The 20,713-nt window shown below is 41.5% G+C and overlaps 1 long non-coding RNA gene across 1 annotated transcript; it reads left to right on the plus strand.

Annotated features, from left to right (window-relative positions):
- The first annotated feature begins 1,061 nt into the window (after positions 1-1,061).
- Positions 1,062-18,793, plus strand: LOC114001407. The gene is made up of 3 exons (XR_005564051.1): positions 1,062-1,133; positions 14,469-14,551; positions 18,752-18,793. It is a non-coding gene; the product is annotated as an uncharacterized LOC114001407 (long non-coding RNA).
- The last annotated feature ends 1,920 nt before the right edge of the window (positions 18,794-20,713 follow it).

The raw sequence follows: 20,713 nt of genomic DNA on the forward strand, positions 1-20,713 counted from the left end.
CCATTTTCTTTTGCTTTCTGTAACTTCACCCAAAGAAACAATAAGAAAGAACAGTTTCTGTCCAGCCTATTTAATTCTGATCATGCCTAAAAAATAATAACAGCAGTCCTAACTGCAAATCTATCAGATACACAAATAATCCAAAAATGAGTCTCCTCCTTCATTGCACTTGGTTTGTGTCCAGTAAGAAAGTGATTGAGGGAGTTGGAGCAAATTAATGCTTTATATCGGCCCATTTAGATTAAATTTCTGAGACAATTGTGGGCAACTCTGGTAAAAAATAATGGTTAATTTAATTTGACCTTTTTAAAATGCAAGCACTATAAGTAACTGCCTTATGTTGCATAAGTTGCTTGATTTAATAAATCTAGTTTGCTTTCTTTTATTTATTTTATTGCTTATTGTGTGTTTTCAGAGTTTTCTCCATCCACTTCCCTAATGTAATAAAATTGGAAAGGAAGCCAGATGACAGTCAGATGGCAAGGCAGCTCTGACACAAATGAAAATGAGTAGGCTTGGGTATTACTTAACCATCGTAAAACAGATGTCTTCACACTGTTTCACAGGTTTTCACAGAGGTCACATTACAGATCACATTTCTTCCCATTGCACAGTGCTCCTGGCCTCTTCCTCGTGAAAATGTCCTCTCCCTTTTCAACTACAACAACCATGGAGAATTAAATTTAGGAATATAATCAAGTATTTTCTCACAGTTTTTTAAATGAAAGGTAAACATTTATACACTGACTTTAATTGCACCTACAGCCTCAGCAGCCCCACTCTCTACTTCCCTCAACCTAGCAGAATGACCTCTACCTGTCTCAATAACCTGGCTGATAATTGTATATATTTTGCAGCTGATCCTCAAAATTCACTAGAGAGAAACCAAAAGGTAAACTCTGAAAGCATTATGTATATTAAAACAACTCCTTCCTGTGTGTCTGGCCCTGGTCTCTCCTCAGGGGACATCTCTCCCCACAGCCAACATGCCTCAGAAGGGAATCGCTGCCTCGGGAGCAGGAGCTCCGGGTTGCAGAGCTGCCGCTTTCCTGTCACCAGCTGGGACACCACTGTCAGGGTCCCTCGCTCCCTTGAGACAACACATACAGCTCTCCAGCCCTGGTGCAAGGCAGGTAAGTAACAGAATAGCAATAAAATAACATTTTTCAAAGTACTTCAGATGCCCAGACAATGCTCTTAGGCAGCTGAGCTGGCCCTCAAAAAAGCTGTGTGAAGAGCTATGGTTAGAAACTGCACCGGAGCCCTCCACAGCTCCTCAGGACTTCGCCATGGGTATTGGCTGTGTCTGTCTGTGGATCTCCACCTACTCCACAAAACGAACAGTGTTAACACCTCTGTGAAAGTAATTTTTTTTGTAGAATTACTAAGTCAGTTAACCACAATGACAGAGGTAAAAATGTCAGGTATGTCTCTCTGTAGTTCTGAGCATCTATGAGGACATGAGTGACAGGGCGAGGTCAGCAATTCAAACGTTGTTCAGAGGTATCACACCATGGGGTAAAAAAGCAAGTAGACTGCAAGAAGGAAACTTTTTTTTTATTTGAAAGAAATTAGAAACCACCTGAAAGGAAAAAGTTAGGAAATTAAATCCCTGGACTCAGCATGGAGGTGCATAATGAATACCTTATTAGCATCACAGAGGGGAAACTGTGCACACCCCAGAATATAAAAGGAAAAAAAAACAGGAGGAAGTGAGAGCCCCAATAATGTGTTCAAGAGATAAGATACAGTGTTTTATTGAAACTAAATTCTGTCTTTTAGAAGCACACTTGGAATCAAAACAATTCTAATGAATTGGAGGGGACTTTGGGAGGTAAGAGAAGCAAAGCAGAAGTCTGAAAACTAATATTCAAAGGTACAAAGACAAGGAAAGACAGACTTAAGGTGATCAGAAGTAATCTCACTGTGGGGAAAAACGTATCTGTTAGACCACTGGAGAAGAGAGAGGGCAGCTGAAGCCCTGACAGCCTGCAGAGCAGTGTATGAATGTTTCTTCACAGGCTGAGAGGGTCCCACCCTCCCTGTGCCCAGGAGAGGTTGTGGCATTTCACACGGGCACGGACATTACAGACTGCAAGGCGTGGATTCTTTCTGGGGAAGAAATTTTTAAGTCAGATAAGCTTTATGTTGGGGTTGCCATCTTTGGGATAGCAAGCACAAGATGAATAGGTAACAATGAATTGTTGTCATATTGATCCATGGAGGGGCAGACAGGATTGATTATTTTAACCTATCACTCACGTCATCAGTTTCAACTTAGAGATCTCTTTTTGTTGCCTTCTCTCTGTGCTGGAAAGTTCTTCTGCTTTCTGATCCTGATCAATACAACCTGCAACAACAGTTAGGTTGGAGCTTTTTTCCCCCATGTCTTCATTTTCCCTAGTCTAAGCAGTCTCTATTCTTGTGTTTTATGATCTCAGTGTCATTTTCACCTGCACTAAATAATCTCAGCATTTTGCCATTTTGCCTTAAGTCCCCTTAGACACCAGTTTTGTAGATATAACTGCCATTAGAGTTAGACAGAATTATAAGATTGATCCTGTTTCATTGAATTTGATGAGAATTTTCATTAATTTTAATGGAAAATTACTTATATCCTAAATCTGTGGAGGAAAAAAAAACCCAGACATTTTCTGCTGTAGGTAATAAGTAGTTCTAAACTCACCTGAATTAACTATATACCTATTTGCTCTTCTTTCATAGCTCTACTTCATCAATTTTGTTACTTGTGTTCAGTTACTGGAAAGATATTTAGCATTTCCTTCTCTGAGCTTTGCTGAAGCCTTCAAGGCTTTCCCCAACAGCAAATGAAAGAAATATGAAAGGTATTCTTGTAGCATTGTGGGGCAAGAGTTGTGTAAAAGTGATCTTTTACATCACATTTAGACAAACCCCCCCCATCAGCTACTTCCATAGTGATATGAATAGCTGCCTATTCATTTATGCTTTTTTGATTTTATTTAAACTAATCATTAAGATAACTGTGTCATTTCTTTGCGGCTATATGTAGTTTTTGGTTATAATATTCCATTTTCTTAGTTCTGGGGAACAATAATGCTGACAATATGAGTTGGTTCTATACAGCTGTCTAAATTGCTTTATCCAGGTGGCTTTTACTGATTAAGGAGATTTTGAAGCTTCATCAGAGATGAATTATATGTCTGTCTTTATTATAGGTACAAAAAACCCAGGCTATTAACAAGCTGAAGCTTATACAGTGTGCCCATGTATGGTCCTGTTGTAAAACGTTTAATACTTTATGGTTTTATCTTGTTACTGTTGACAGATCGAATTATTTCATTTTCATCATCTAAATAAAATGCTGGCAATAATGCTGATTAATTCCAAAAGATATATGTCCAAACCCATCATGTTAGCAATTTTTATTCCTTCCCCCCCCTCCCCCTTTTTACTTCTCTTCACAAAATAATCTATTTGTTTTTTTGGTCTTCCCCATATTCTGACTGCCTCATCAAAAGAATTCTGAACAGCCCTGGTTAATCAGCACCTGACAACTTTCTAGATATAAATACATAGGTATAAAGTGTAATTGAATTGAAGTAAATTTCCATTTGGCTTTTACCTTCTAATTATTTAGCAGCTGAACATCAAAACCTCTTTACCACAACATGCCTGCAGGGCCCTGCAGTAGACAGTACATAGCTGAGTAGAATTTAGCTACCTCAAAAAAAATCTTACAGCTCAAGTGATTTTGAAATATTTGAAACGTGAGAAACTTTACTGCTCATGAGAGTACAGTGAAAATTATCAATTAGAATACAAATGTACTAATTACTGTATTGAAAAATTAAAACTCCAGTAAGAATATAATGGCAGGCTTGCTGACATGCAAAATTCAGTCTATTCTGAATACTGCATTAGTATAAACAAGAAACGCTACCACAAAATAGAAAATTTATGACACAGTCCTTGGTAAAGAAAGGAATTTTTAGGGTTATGGTTTGTTTACTCCTAAGATGTTGATTGCAGTCATTCTTATTGTGTGGAGTAGAGCATTGAAAATCCTTGGCAGAAACCAGTGTCTAAATGCATATATATAATCAGTTTTGCTTGATTAAATTAATGTAGTTCTCCTGACAATCAACCTAAAATGCATGAGCACAGCAAACCAAATTTAAGCTAATGATGTCCTGCTGTCTAACAAAAGCCACAAACACCTCCAAATTTACCAGGTCCATTGCAGGTTCTCGTGTGTTTAACTGGTTCACAAAAATCCCAAGTCTCCCTACAAGGTTTTGCTTGAAATACCATTTCAATCACAGCATATTCCTGATGATTTCTGCCAGAAAACTTGGGGCATGTGGTTGCCTAAATTAAGAAAGTATGGAAGGCTGTGTTTTTCACTCAACTGAAAGGGTAAATGTAGGGGATCTTGGGAGAGACAGATTGTGTCCAACCAAATATCTTTTCATTTGTGTCAATAATACATATGAGAGAGGATTTAAAGAGGAATCTTGAGTTTATTGACTTTTATAAAAAAATAAATATTTTAAGAAATTAGTAAATAATATTGTTCTTTAGAGTGTGGATGAATATAGAAACTGATGTCATTGTAAGAGAAAAATTCAGTAGGTAGAAGGTGAGATGGATGAGGATTGCATTTTCTTGAAAACTACTCATAGGAATATTTCCATGTGGCTTTTTTGTTTCAAAATTTTTTTGTTATAATTAAGAAAAAAAAATCGCACTAATTTAAAAAATCAGTGATATTCCAGGAAAAATCATGAGTTGTATCAGCTGTTGTTTAGATGCTGACCCTTTATTCTAAAGTAGGCAAGAATACCCTTCTCTTCTTCCTTTGTGCACACATCTGTATGCACACATCCTCATCGAAACAAATGGTCTCTTAATTTGTTGGGAAAAAATATCTCAAATGTGATGTAAAGTTCAGATTCCATTGATTTATTGCCTCTAAAATTCTCTCTGTCCTCTGCAGAAATTAATCATAATTTTGAGAGTAAGTTCTACTTTGGGTCATTACATTCTGCTTACCTCCAATTCCTCCAGTAGCTTCAGCTAATTAAATATTTCTGACTGTTTTTCTTGAATAGTTATATAGCATATCTATCTGCTGGTATAAAAAAGAAACTTCAATTATTTTTTAAACAGAAACTTAGAAAAGGACTGGAATGCCTTAAAACTAAGAAAACTTCTGTTATACCAAAATAGTATTCAAAAAACCCCATTAATTACTTTATATAAAAAAAAAATTCAGACTTTTTAAAAAAGTAGATTACCTTATTACTATATCAAGTACAAATTACCTACTTCATATCTGTATCAATAAATTATAATTGAGTTAGATCCATAAAGACAGTCAAGGCATCTCTGTGTTGTATTAGCTAACACCTGGATGGCTCTGAACAAGCTAATTCCCTTGAGCCATGTGGTGAATAAGGTACTTTGGGACTAACTCCCTTTTATAGGGAGCATTGCTAAGAAAGATCAAAGTTGCATTAAGTGTTCATATTAATATTAATTTTTAAATATGCAGAGTACAGAAAAACAAGCCTGAAAGCTCACATCTGTCAAAAGGAATTTTTTTTGGTAGAAAATACACTACAGAGTTTCATATTAATTTTGAAAGTTTCCATATCTTCTCCCCATTGGCAAGCCTGAAAAATTATTCTGGCAACCAAAATTCCAACAGTGTTCCTCCCTTTGTTTTTCTTTACATGTTGGTAGACTTACTGTGCAGAAATATACTGATAGTGCTAATGAGATTTGTACCCCCAAGTATCTCAAAATAAAGAGCCTCCATATAGAAGGGCAGGCTGAGTGTGACAGAATAAATTGGTGAAAATGCAGGGGTCACAGCAGGTATCTACCCTCCCCATATCAAGATTTTTGGTGATACATTTTTGTCCATGGCACTGTGACCTGAGAACCAAGTAGCAGACAGACATGGAGTGACTGCTGAGAGACACAGTGTAGCTTGAAAGAGTTGTAAATTTGGATATGCACTTTATTTTTTGTCTGACTGTAAAACCTAACAAAATCCCAGAGTTAACTACGGAAAATAGTTAAGGTTTTCCTGCCTCCAGAGACATCTCAGTGGATTTCCATAGAGAAGAGAACAAATAAGCCTTCATTAGCAGTGGTGTTGAGAATGGGGCTCCTTCTCTCTTGGCTCTGCTTGTTTCACAAACCTCATCAGAATAAAAAATAGCAGCTGTGTGTCGCTTTTGTCATTCAAATCTACAATCCTGACATAACCCTGATGAGTAGAAAATACAGTTTTTACTTTGTGGGTGATCTCTTCCTGAACATTATCGTCATATTCCATGTTTGTTATTAGAAAAATACAACTTAAATTCCTCCCTGCTCTTCTGTTGTGGCTACTTAACATGTCTGGAGTGTTGTCTTAGATCGGGATTCAAAAAATTACTCACCAGGCAATTATTAGTAGAGATAAGATAAGAGAACAGCTTTAATAGAAGGCCTTCAACCACCATGGGAGTACAGAATGCTTGCACGCCATGTGTCCAGGGAGTTCCACAATTTAAGGTCTTTGTCCATCCAATCCCAGAACTATCCACCCCCCAGATCCTCCCAGTTCTGCCCCTGGCATGTCCATCTGGAAATTGAGTTGGGGGTCCTAAGACCCCCTCTTCCTCATCTTCCTCTTCATCACAGCACATTCAGTCCTTGGAGCTCCTCCAAAGTTCTGGATTTTGAAGGATGCTTTGTCTGTCATGGTATCTTCTTGTAGAGGCCTGGGGTGTGATGTTCTTAGACAGAAAGAAGGCCTACCTTGAGAGAAGTCTAAACAAGCTAAAGGCATTTAGAAAATTAGATATGAAATTGGGTAATAGGGTTGGGTAAATGTGTAAACTACTGTGCTAAAGGTGAGCTGCCTACAGCTACTTCTAAAATCTACAAAAAGCTAAAAATCAAAAAAATCCATAGATATCAGGAGAAATCCATGCTGGATGGAGCACAACCACGCTGTGCTGCTGTTTTTAATATCTACATTTTGTAATATTATATGGAAGTAAATCTAAACACAGGCTTTATGATGGTCTGTTAGGAGAAGTCCAGCCACCTGTTCCACATGCTGGCAGTTTACACAGTTAATTAATTTCGTACAACATAGATGTTCTGCTGTTTCAGTTTAGCAGGCTTTAGAACCCACATTAAAGATACTCTGAGATCTTTATTTCCTTTCAGGGAAAAAGAAGAAAGTAGAAATTACATTTGGTTGGATGAACACCCAAATGAGGTGTGTGCTTGAGAATGGCTGGTTTTTTCTTGTTTTAAAAGAAATCATTAAATAAGACATCTGTCTCAAGAGCTTTCTAGATATTTTTTGACATCAGGGAATCTTTATTTCTGGGTCCCGTTGGTCTTTGACAGTATAAGGTATATGAACATTGTGATTAGTTTTTTAGTATATTTTTCCCTCTAAATAGGAGGAATTTAAATCTGCAGAGATACATTTTGACATTTCTTGTTGAATAACCAGGTAGCTGATAGCCATTTCTAAGTCTTTGGATAACTCTTTTAAAATGCAGGAGGAATTGCTAATTGAGTTTTTAATTGTTTAGGAAACAATTCCTCTTCAGAAATTCTGCTTTTTTAATAGGTTTTAATATGGAAACAGCCTTGACTGTTAACTGCGATTTCCGTTTCTGAAGGTGTTGGCAAAGTAAGGCAAATCAGCCTGTGGTAGTATTTTAAAGTAAAGAATTCCTCCACTGGAGAGGTGTGTCATAAAAAATGAGATCTTTAGAATCTCACTACTTTTCTTGCATCAGATTGCAGAAATTCAGCCCAACTTCCCCGTTAATTCCTTCACATTTAATGTTTGCTCTTGTTTTTCAAAGGGTTTTTCAGAGTAGTCCCCTTGGTGCAGCTGGGAATAGGATTGTCCTAGTTAGGACAGCTGAGATCAGTTCATCATGGTATGGGTGTAACCCAAAACTGTGTATTCTATAGCCTTCCATGCCATTTCCCAGAAACTGTTGTCAATAGACTATTCGCACCCTCTGCCCATAGAGCCTGACTCCTCAGGCTATAAACTAGGTGTTAAGAGGCCTGTGAGATAGGAGGATGCTCTTGTCCTCACACCCTTTGTGGAACTCCCCGCCCTGAGGGAAGTACTGAGCATTCCTGCCTGAACTGGAGGATATATAATCTTGGAGTCTCGGAACATTTTTAACCCACTCGTGGGATCCAGAGGAAGACTGCAGCTCATCGCTCTCAACCAGACTTAGACCACCACCCTATACTGGACTGCAATCACCACTTTTGACCAGACTGCAACAGCTCTCCCACCAGCAGGTTCTTCCCCTCTCCCTTTACTTTGGACTCAAGCGGGGCCCAAGGAACACCACGTTGTTCATGCCCCAGGGTACTGGGTTATACATTTGGGTTTTGTGGGTTAAGACCAATTGTTTGTTTGTATGATTGTACTTACTGTATTATTTTAATAAATTGTTATTCTGATTTATAATCTCTCCTTTGAGTTGAGTTCATTTCCCCTGCTGGTTAACTCTTAAACCAGCACATTTTTGGCGCCCAACGTGGGGCAGAGAGAGAGAAGTCAGAATCACAATTTCATTTTAAGCATTTGTCTATTTGGATATAGAAACTCCCTGATCACCATGTTGTTTGATGCATTCACATGGATGTTGTATTTGAGCCTGTTCATATTTCCACAGATGGAGTATTATTTGCCTGTTTTGATGCTCTCTTTAAAACCAGGGAGAGGGATCCAAATTGCTTTATTAGTATATTATGTTTATGTCATTCTAACATCAGAAGCAATGAGTTTCATTGTAAATGTGTATTCAGTCCTGTTTGCCTGTCCTGGTTTGGGTTGCTACCTCTGGGGCCTCATTAAAAATCGTACCCAGCCCTTTGGGGGAACAGGGGGGGATGGTTGTTTCCAGCCTCTCACCTCCTTCTTCCCCTTCAGACCTGCTACAACAGTTTTTGAAAATATTGAGTTCCCTTTTGCTGTTAAGGACAGTATAATGTTATTGTTAGTGTTGCTCTGTCTGCTCTGTACTGTGTACACCATGTTTAGGGTCAGAACAGGGCCTTCTAGGGAGATTGTTTGGACACCTGCCCTGGGAGCAGATAATGCTGAGTGGCACGGGAAGTGGGAGGACATCAACCAGTATTTGGAGAAGTTTTCTCCTCCAATGATCTGGAAATTCACCCCTGAACAACTGCAGGATCCTGTTAGCATGATAAGACTGGTGAAGGGAAAATGCTCTGGCAGCTCCAGAGATGGCCAGCTCACAGCAACCTGCTGGGCCCTGGCCACTGCCTACCGGACACTACTTGACATGGTACAGCACTGTCAGGGGGAGGAGAGAAGGACCAAATCCGCAGGCACCACGTCCACCCAAACCACAGCTGAGTCAGAGGGAGAAAGAAATAAACCAATCGGCACCGTGTCCACACAAACCATCGAGGAGCCAGAAGAACAACCAAAACCAATAGTAGTCGCCCCTATCCAGAAAAGGAAATCAAAGACTAAATCAGTCCGTATAGCAAATGATGATGAAGAGGCAGGACCTTCACATCCACTGGAGGAGACAGAGCCAGAAATAATCACTCGGTCCCTATCCCTGGGTGAGCTACGTGAGCTCCGGAGAGAGTTCACACGACAGGCGAACGAGTCCATTCTGACCTGGCTGCTCCGAATCTGGGATGCCGCAGCTAACGATACAATCCTAGATGGGAGTGAAGCCAGACAGCTGGGGTCCCTGTCTCGAGATGTAGTTATTGATCAGGGGATTGGAAGGAGGCAGGAAACTCTCAGCCTCTGGCGGCGACTGTTGTGCAGTGTGAGGGAAAGATACCTTTGCAAGGAGGACCTCCACGTACAGCAAGGACAGTGGAACACGATGGAACAAGGTATCCAGTGCTTAAAGGAGTTAGCTGTACTAGAGATAATCTTTTCAGAGGATGAAAGATTCCCTAAAAGTCCAGATGGCGTACAGTGCACCTCCCAGATGTGGTTAAAGTTTGCACGACTCGGGCCAGAAATGTATTCCCGCTACTTAGCAACGCTGCAATGGAGGGAGGGAGAGGACAAGGTGGGAGCATTGGTTAGTAAACTCAGGATGTATGAAGACACTGTCACCGCCCCATTACGAGCCCACGTCTCATCTGTGGAAACCAAACTGGCTGAACACGTCCGAAGCCTGGAAGAGAAAATTGAAGAGGGACACCAGAAGTTAAGAGAAGAAATTAAGGAAGGGATTTCCCATATCTCGCCAGGACAAACAAGAGTCTCTGCTATTAGGAGCCAGCCTCCCCCAGCTAAGGAGAGAAGGTACACTCCACGTGGCGATCTATGGTTTTACCTCCATGAGCACGGAGAAGATATGAGGAAGTGGGATGGGAAACCCACCTCTTCCTTAGCAGCCCGGGTACGTGAACTGAAAAGAGGAACAAATACCATAAAGAACTATTCAAGGGTAAACGCTGCTCCAGTCTCTCGTGGGCAAGACTCCAGATGGTACAGGAATGATGATACGTCTGATCCTCTTGAAGGGACCTCCAAGTCATACCCACTTGAAGAGCACAATGAGTACCATGACCAGGACTAGGGGTGCCCTGCCTCTAGCCAGGTAGAGGAGAGGGACAGTCGAGTCTATTGGACAGTGTGAATTCGGTGGCCTGACACATCAGAGCCACAAAGATATAAGGCCTTAGTGGACACCGGCGCACAATGTACTTTAATGCCATCAAGATACGTAGGGGCAGAATCCATCTCCATTTCTGGGGTGACAGGGGGATCCCAACAGCTGACTGTACTGGAAGCTGAAGTGAGCCTGACTGAGAAGGAATGGCACAGACACCCCATCGTGACTGGCCCAGAGGCCCCGTGCATCCTTGGCATAGATTACCTGAGGAGTGGGTATTTCAAAGACCCAAAAGGACTTCGTTGGGCTTTTGGCATAGCTGCTGTGGAGACGGAGGGAATTAGACAGTTGAACACCTTGCCTGGTCTCTCAGAGGACCCCTCTGCTGTGGGACTGCTGAAGGTTGAAGAACAATTGGTACCGATAGCCACAGCAACAGTGCACCGTCGGCAATACCGCACCGACCGAGACTCTGTGACCCCTATACATAAGATGATCCGTGAACTGGAGACCCAGGGGGTGGTCAGCAAGACTCGCTCACCCTTTAATAGCCCTATATGGCCAGTGCGTAAGTCCAGCGGAGAGTGGAGGCTGACGGTGGATTACCGTGGACTCAATGAAGTCACACCCCCCCTGAGTGCTGCTGTGCCGGACATGCTGGAGCTCCAGTACGAGCTGGAGTCCAAGGAAGCCAAGTGGTATGCCACCATTGACATTGCCAATGCCTTTTTCTCCATTCCTTTGGCAGCTGAGTGCAGGCCACAATTTGCTTTCACTTGGAGGGGTGTGCAGTACACCTGGAATCGACTGCCTCAGGGGTGGAAACACAGTCCCAGCATTTGCCATGGACTGATCCAGACTGCACTGGAAAAGGGTGAGGCTCCAGAGCACCTACAGTACATTGACGACATCATTGTATGGGGGAACACGGCGGGCGAAGTCTTCGAGAAAGGAGAGAAGATAATCCAGATTCTCCTAAGAGCCGGTTTTGCCATTAAACGGAGTAAGGTTAAGGGACCTGCTCAGGAAATTCAGTTCCTAGGAGTGAAGTGGCAAGATGGACGCCGCCTAATTCCAATGGAGGTGATTAACAAAATAGCAGCCATGTCCCCACCAACCAGCAAGAAGGAAACACAAGCTTTCCTAGGCGCTGTGGGTTTTTGGAGGATGCATATCCCCGAGTATAGTCAGATTGTAAGGCCTCTCTACCTTGTGACACGGAAGAAAAATGATTTCCAGTGGGACCCCGAACAACAACAAGCCTTTGAACAAATTAAACAGGAGATTGCCCATGCGGTAGCCCTTGGGCCAGTAAGGACAGGACAGAACGTGAAGAACGTGCTCTACACCGCAGCCGGGGAGAATGGCCCTTCTTGGAGCCTCTGGCAGAAAGTGCCTGGGGAGACCCGAGGACGACTGCTGGGATTCTGGAGTCGGGGATACAAAGGATCTGAAACCAGCTATACACCAACTGAGAAAGAGATCCTGGCTGCCTATGAAGGAGTTCGAGCTGCCTCAGAAGTGATCGGCACCGAAGCGCAGCTCCTCCTGGCACCCCGACTACCAGTGCTGGGCTGGATGTTCAAGGGAAGAGTTCCTTCCACACATCATGCCACCGATGCCACGTGGAGTAAGTGGATCGCTCTGATCACGCAGCGAACCCTCAGGTCATCCATGACTGTGAGACATGTGCTGCCATCAAGCAGGCCAAGCGGGTGAAGCCTCTATGGTATGGTGGACGGTGGTCGAAGTACAGGTATGGGGAAGCCTGGCAAGTTGACTACATCACGCTCCCCAAAACCCGCCAAGGCAAGCACTACGTACTGACCATGGTAGAAGGAAGTACTGGATAGTTGGAGACATACCCCATGCCTCATGCCACTGCCCAGAATACCATCCTGGGCCTTGAAAAATAAGTCCTGTGGCGACACGGCACCCCGGAGAGAATTGAGTCTGATAATGGGACCCATTTCAAGAATGGCCTCATAGACACCTGGGCCAAAGAGCACGGCATTGAGTGGGTGTATCATATCCCCTACCATGCACCAGCTGCTGGAAAGGTTGAGCGGTGCAACGGACTGCTGAAAACCACCCTGAAGGCACTGTGTGGGGAGACTCTCAAACACTGGGAGCTGCATTTAGCAAAGGCCACCTGGTTGGTCAACACCCGAGGCTCCATCAATCGAGCTGGCCCTGCCCAATCAGAACTTTTGCATACTGTAGATGGAGATAAAGTCCCCGTGGTACATATGAGAGGAATGTCAGGGAAGACTGTTTGGATTAGTCCCACCTCAAGCAAAGGCAAACCCATCCGAGGGATTGTTTTTGCTCAAAGACCTGGTTCCACCTGGTGAGTAATGCAAAAAGATGGGGAGACACGTTGTGTACCACAAGGGGACCTAATTTTGAGTGAGAATGGTCTGTAATGTTTCATTGTATATATATATATATAGATGTATATAGTTTTAAAGGGATATAGTTTTTAAAGGGGGTTAATATGGGCATGACATGGATGGCATAGAATAAGGGGTGGATAATGTCCTAGTTAGGACAGCTGAGACCAGTTCATCATGGTATGGGTGTAACCCAAAACTGTGTATTCTATAGCCTTCCATGCCATTTCCCAGAAACTGTTGTCAATAGACTATTCGCACCCTCTGCCCATAGAGCCTGACTCCTCAGGCTATAAACTAGGTGTTAAGAGGCCTGTGAGATAGGAGGATGCTCTTGTCCTCACACCCTTTGTGGAACTCCCCGCCCTGAGGGAAGTACTGAGCATTCCTGCCTGAACTGGAGGATATATAATCTTGGAGTCTCGGAATATTTTTAACCCACTCGTGGGATCCAGAGGAAGACTGCAGCTCATCGCTCTCAACCAGACTTAGACCACCACCCTATACTGGACTGCAATCACCACTTTTGACCAGACTGCAACAGCTCTCCCACCAGCAGGTTCTTCCCCTCTCCCTTTACTTTGGACTCAAGTGGGGCCCAAGGAACACCACTTTGTTCATGCCCCAGGGTACTGGGTTATACATTTGGGTTTTGTGGGTTAAGACCAATTGTTTGTTTGTATGATTGTACTTACTGTATTATTTTAATAAATTGTTATTCTGACTTATAATCTCTCCTTTGAGTTGAGTTCATTTCTCCTGCTGGTTAACTCTTAAACCAGCACAAGGATCCATTGCCCAGCTTCCCGAATTGGAATGGAAAAGATGCTAGGACTGTTTAGACAATTTTTTTTCTGTATGATGGAGTTCTAGTAGTTTTGGGAAGAACTCAAGTCAAACATATCATGCAGTATGTGAAGGCTGTCAACTTAGTTACACTGGTATAAATGGTGCCTATGAGAATTCTTATAATGGCTACATCTTTAAGCTGTAGGAAGAGAAACAAATATATGTTTGTAGAAAGTGTACTTACCCTGCAAACTTTCCTACCCAGTGGAATTTTAATGCCACAAACAACGTAAAACATACTGGAGTAATTTAAATTGGAACTTTTATTTACAGTACTTCTTTTTCTGACACTGTTGTGAAATGCTCAAAAATCCAGATGGGCCTTATTCTTAAAACCAGAAGGCAGAATACTTCAATAGCATAAACTTGCACTTTCCCTTTCTCCCTTTAGCACACAGTGTTCATCTATTTGTCTTTTTGAACATTCATTACTTTTGCAGATTATACACCTGAAGTCCTTTTCTCCTCTGGATGCACATGTTTAACTTCCAGTAATACCAGTAAATCCTTAAGGGGAAACTAGTCTTCATGAGTCTTTAGAAACTCATGAACTGCCTATTTTGCCTCTTCTTTTTTCCAGTGCGAGCCTTTGTTTTAGCTGTTTGAGGCAGAGTGGTTGAAGATGGAAGATTGGAAGCTTGGAAGATTCATGTAAGATTCAAGGTTAGTTCGGCCAGTTTCATATCCCTCAACAAACTTATTTGCTTGTGGACTTCTGCATTAACTACATACTTTCTTATTGCATGGTGGTTACTGCCAAAGTCTCTTCAGTAATGTATAGATGCCGTATGCTTTAATATAACTTCAACTTTTTAATTTTTTTTTTTTTCTCAGTGATGCTGCAGCTAAATTCTGGCTGGAAGCTCCCACACAAGAAATAAAAGCAGTTATAACTCAAATGTGTATCTTTCCTCCTATGGAAATTAAGTTCTTATCATCTCAGTGCCTTATTTGCAAAGGCCTATATTTGTAGCACTATTTATCTTCCTGAAGGGAATTCTCTGAGACCCTGGAGATGAGTAATGGCTTCTCTTAATCAGCCTTTTGAAATACCATTGTCTTGTCTGTCTTTGTTAGAATATCAGCACAGTGGTGGGTGTTTTGTAACATAATATGAAACAATGTGCTTACTGCTAAGAGCTTGTAATTTTAACAAAGAAGAAGCAATCAGAAAAGGGGCTGGCAAACACTGGCACTTGAAATTCAAGGGCTGAATGTTTTCCGCACTGAGGGCAAGAATGAGGGAAAGAATGAACAAACACCAAACAGGCAAGAGTTCTCTTGTGCATGCCAGTGTAATCTGCCACAGCAGGCTGTGTTGGCACAGATTCATACATTCTAGGCTTATGTAGCTTCTTCTTGTCTGCTCACATTTTCTTATGTTGCCTGCTGTTACATTTTCTTTGATCTCTATCTCAGTACTATGTAAAGATTCAACCTACCCTGGCTTTAATATGCTTGGTCCTCATTTTTGTTCCTTTTCTGGCTCTAGATAAATGTTATTTCTCAGAATTTTAAATTATCCCCCCAAAAAATGAAACAACAAAATTTTATGACACTGAACTCCCATCATACATAGTACATTTTCAGTACATGATAAAAATATGAATTTTCCACTTTATGACTTAGGCAGGGCTCTTCTGGACCACAATAGGTCATGAAACCATATTTCTGACATGCCCAGACAAGCGTACCTACATTATACCTTACTGACCTTTTCCTTAATAGCTTCCAGTTATGGAGCTGCCACAACAGTCCTACACAGCCAATTTCCATGTTTCATGATTCTGATGATTAGAGTTACCATAATCTCTTAAGACCACTCCAAATAAGCTGCCTCTTGCCCTCCTTTCATAGAAAACCTCTGTGTTTGCTATCAATCTCTTTAACTTTTCTCCTAATTCTTTCCCCCACCCTGATTAGTCCTCTTGTTTTCTCCTGGATTATGTCAAATCAATCTGTTTGCTATTGCAAGCACTCCATGCAAAACTGGCTGCATATTGAGGCCTCACCGGAGTGACAAAAAAATAACTCTTAGGAGGTGTGTGACATGACATTAATGTACTTGGAATTACAGTTTGCTTTTTTGTCTGCACTGTCCAGTGGTTGATGTGTACGTATCCTCTCTGTGTTACAAACTTAGGTCTCATCTCTTTTTCTGTTGCATGGCTGCATCACCAGTATGTATTTCTGTTTTCAGTTTCTTTTTACTCTGTGTAGTGGTTTGAGCCTGTCTTTATCGAAATATATCTTGTTGATATAAATCTCTCTAATTTATCAGGTTTATTTTGGATTGTGATTCAGTCCCTCAGCCCGCTTGCACCACCCTCTCCTTGTGCTGATTTTACAAGTATATGTTCTAGTCCATCATCCAAGACATTAATGAAATATTAAATAGAATTTGGTAGTCAATGGATGCAGCAGAGATGAGTAGGCAGTTCAGGGCCCAGGGATGTGGCATGATTTTCTAAATAGCGCAGGAAACCATTACTATTTCATTTTTTCTTCTTTCCCCTATAACTGGAGACAGTGGACTTGTTGGTAGGGATGCAAAACTGCCAGACAGATTTTATGCATGCTTCACATCCCAAAATCATTTAAAATTGCAGTAAACACCTTTGTCTTCATGTTATAGATGCAGAGGGCAATGCAGGCAGCTGGTCAATGACAGAGCTAGTGCCGGCAATGCACCTTCCCTCAGGAGTGCCGGGGCCTCCCTCTGCTGGTCTGCCCTGCTTCTCACGGTGTCTGCCTTTCCTGTGTTTCCATGTGCTCCGCAGACAAGTTGGTGCAGCAAAATCAACTTTATGCATCGAATAGGCGTGTTCTCTGCCTTGATTAGCATTACTCAAGTGTCCATTAATTGGTCAGTGATGCTGACATTGCTAACAGCAGAAGGAGAAGGGATAAAAGGCAAATCATGTAGAATTATCTCAGTATCACATAAAACCCTTTAATTTCTTCTCTTGCCGCTCCCCAGATGTAAGTGGATGATGTATAGCACCCCTGTGGGTGTGTTGTGTCCACCTCATCTCCCCTATTTATTACACACAGAGATGAGAGCTTAGTACTGCTATTTCATGACTATTGATTCAAGATAAGTGAACATGTCAGACCACATGGATTTTTCTGCTGTCTTTCAGCTCCTCCACCAATTGCAGCAGGAAATATGCTTTGGGCTTGAATTCAGTGCTGAGGATTTGAAGGCTGGGGCTGGGGGGGAATCGTTCTCCTTTCAAAACAAGTGACAGTAAAGGCTATGGACCTTCCTCTCTGCCTTAGCTCTTTTGAAGTTCTGTTCTACTCTTGCATAAGAAGGAAAGGAAAAAAAGAAAGCTTTGCCTATCTAGTCTACCTGCTTCTGGGTAAAATTAAAACTTTTTTTATCTGAGTGGCAATACTTTGAATCTCAAGATTAAATGAATTTCAGGAATGAACTGACTGTTAAATAAGAAGGGTTGTTATTATTTTAAAATCAGAATTAGAATAGATTGAACTAGAATTCACCTCAGTGTTTCCAGGTACAAACATATATTGGAACAAGAATAATGATACTTCATAACTCTTAAGGTCTTCTGGGACAAAACCAGGCTTAGAATGGAGTAAAAACCCCAGTGATCTGACTGATACAAGTTTTCAAAAATTTCTCCTCTCAGGCTATGAAGGCTAAAGATTTAACCCTGATGCTAAAACTAATCCCGGGTATTGAAATCTGTGGCAGAATTTGCATTCTTCAATGCCAGGGAAATCTCTATAATGCCCTCCTTCCCCTCCCCCCCCAAAAAAAAAGGTTAGAGCAGTAAGAAGCTGCTTAGAAATACAGTTAAGAAAAAAGAATACGTGCCTTTTGTGCAACATCACTACAGTAGTCTGCAGGTGCTAAATTACAGCTCAATATTTTTAAGCCAAAATTTCAATGCAGACCAGTTATTCTGGTGTCCTCAGCCAGAGAGCAAGAGAGCATATGGAGAGATGTAGTTCAGAATTTTCTTTCTGTGGTGGAGCCAAGGAGAGTTGATATATAGCTCTGATTTGTAATTTTAAGGTTGCCTTTTATTGCTTAGTGCACTGAACACTGAGGAAAATCACAAGAGAGCTAAAACACCAACCCTCTCTTCTGTTTCATTGTGGGATATTTATTGGAAGACTTCTGGGAGTTTCTCCAGCCCTGAGAGAGGAGACTTCTGGCAGAATTGACCTTAACAGAGACACAGATCTGCTTTTCAAAGGTCTCTGTGTGTGGGGTGGTGCCAGTAAGTTCAACAGAAGTTTCAAGGTTTCTGAACTGCAATATAAAGGTCAGTGATGACCTTTCTTCCTGCTTGCTATGGGAAGATGCAATATCCTTTTCCTATTTTGCTGGCCTCTTAATAATTACTACAGGCATTTAATTTAAGGAATAAAGGGGTGCAAAACACCTAGTGCTGTTTCTGCAGGTAATTTCCCCTCAAAAAATGTTTTTGTGTAGGAGGTGTGTCCAAAGGTGCAGAGGACACACTGAGGGCAGAGAAGCCCAAGGGACATGCACCGAAATAGACAACCCCATTTATTACAAGGTCATGTGGGATAAGAAGGAGCGCCGAGTTTGAATAAACCTCTTTGATTGCCATCTCATAGAGGAGCTGAGTCCATTTCTTTATTATATAAAGACCCACGCAAAATTTTTCTTCTGGGAAATGTGAGAATGAAGTGGGACTTCAGGGAATTGTTTCTGTTATCAGAAAATAATTGCTAAGTTATTTTATCCTAAAACTTGCTAATTTATTTTAACCTAGTTCAGGGAGCCTATAGCCAAACCACCAAATTCTTCTTACCAGCTTTGCAAACAACCTGGCACAAAACAATCTGTTTCCTGATTTGCAGATCACAGACAGTAGAAGAGGCTTGGCAAGTCAGATGTAATCCCGAAGTGACTCTGTCATTTCACTCCTTCAGTTTTACCTGAAATGCTACTGAGAGAGAAGGGACAACTGAGGCTGCTGCTGCTGCTGACAAAGTATGTGCCAGGGGGAGATGTAGTATTCTGTTTGCTTCACAGCTGGGAGCAATAAATAGAGTCCTGAACTGCAGGGTGGGAAAATGTCACTGTATCACTGCCCCTTCTCAGAGTTTACCAATGCTGGGCTTTGTGAACAATACAAAGAAAAAACTTCTACCTCACTCTCCTTTCCCCTCTAAATTTCACACCCCTTTTAATTTGATTGTTTCACCAACTTAATTGTAACTTGCTCCAGTCAACAGAAAGAAAAGCTGTTTTTTACCAGACTTCCCAGTGATGCTGCCTCTCAATACCAGGCAGGCTGGTGTATTCAGCATGCCAGAGGGCAGACAGTGGCCAACCTGATCTTCTTCCTGTGATTTTGGTCCTTTTTCTTAGTGAACAGGGACATGCCTACCCTAAGACATGCCTACACAAAACTGGAGTGTTTTGTGTATACACGTTGAATGAAAAGCAACAAAATTCATAGGAGACTTGTCCATCCTGCATGGTTTGCCTTCTTTTTTTTCCATTGTTTTGTTGTTGGTTTGTTTGGGGTTTTTTGCTTTGGTTTAGACAGCAGTCTAGCTGGGAAGCAAAATTGCCAGGGTTTTCTATAAGAAAATTCTAGGGTAAATATTTCAACATTCACTGAATGTTGAATGAACATACAAATTCACTAAGCTGAATTCGTACTTGGATTTTGTGTGCTCCACATTTTGAGGCCACAACCTGGAAAGCAAAAGACTGCTGGAGTTTGGATGAAACAAAGTAATCCCTCTGTCACTTGGTCATTTCTTCTGTTTCGGAGAGCCAGTACTGTTTTCAAAGCAGTGTCCAGCAATAAAGAGGTCTGACACTGCATCTGTCCTAAGTTTGACTAGTGGGTTATGTGACTGTCTCATTCACACTGTCTGAATATGGCTGTCTTGGGGGTTACAACTGCTTGCTCTTCCTTGTTGATGCTGTTGTGGTGTAAGGAGATTGGGGATGTGATGCTGTTGAGGGCTGTATGAAGTACAACACTTACAAGCTTTGGTAAAGCCTTGGCAGTAACTATAGGTTTACACCTATTTGTGTTTTGCACATAGTGTCTAAACACAGATAGAAAATAATGTATCTCATTTAGAGCTCTCTTGGCTAAGCGCTACATTTTTAGCTTTAAGCTTTTTAGCAGAATGTAGATTAATCTGTCAACAGTACTGAAGGTGACCACGTTAGGCTGTTCAGATGAATTAGGAGGCAAGCTGATGTCTTGCCTCAAAATGTTTTGGAAAACTGACCAAGTGCTCAAGTTTTAACTGTCATTGACACACTCGTCCCTTGCTCATTTTGCTCAATATGTCTTGCTAGATGCAACTGCATTACAGGGGTCGCTCAGGGAGTTCAGAGATATGAACTGCTTTTAGACTTTTTCTCCAGCCCATTAGGCACGGGCTCTCTGTCTTCAGTGTCAGATGTGATAGACTTTGTGTCTATTTTTTTTTTGCTGAAAACACACATTTCTATGGGCACCGTAAGGAAGATTACTGTCCCGCTAATGTTTAAAACCTGATTGCATCACAAAACCATGACTGAGTACAGTACTTTGTTCAATACTTGCAGTATATCTTTTTCTTTGGAAAGAACACTCTTCAAGAAAACTCTAGTGATAAAGGGAATGTTGTGGAGTTTATTACACTCCTGCATCTCAAGTTTCCTTTCCTCTGTCCCCATTTACAAAGGCGGATTTATTTTACTGGAGAAGATTCGGAATGGCATAAGCAGGTTTTTCTTCTAAGCATGCAGGTCTACCTTTGTTGGTTTAATAAACCTGTTCTGAGGAGATTGTGTAATGACACTAATGA

This window comes from Pipra filicauda, unplaced genomic scaffold (genome assembly GCF_003945595.2).
Source record: "Pipra filicauda isolate LSUMZ 115617 unplaced genomic scaffold, ASM394559v2 scaffold280_size1006739_pilon, whole genome shotgun sequence".
Taxonomy (NCBI): Eukaryota; Metazoa; Chordata; class Aves; order Passeriformes; family Pipridae; genus Pipra; species Pipra filicauda.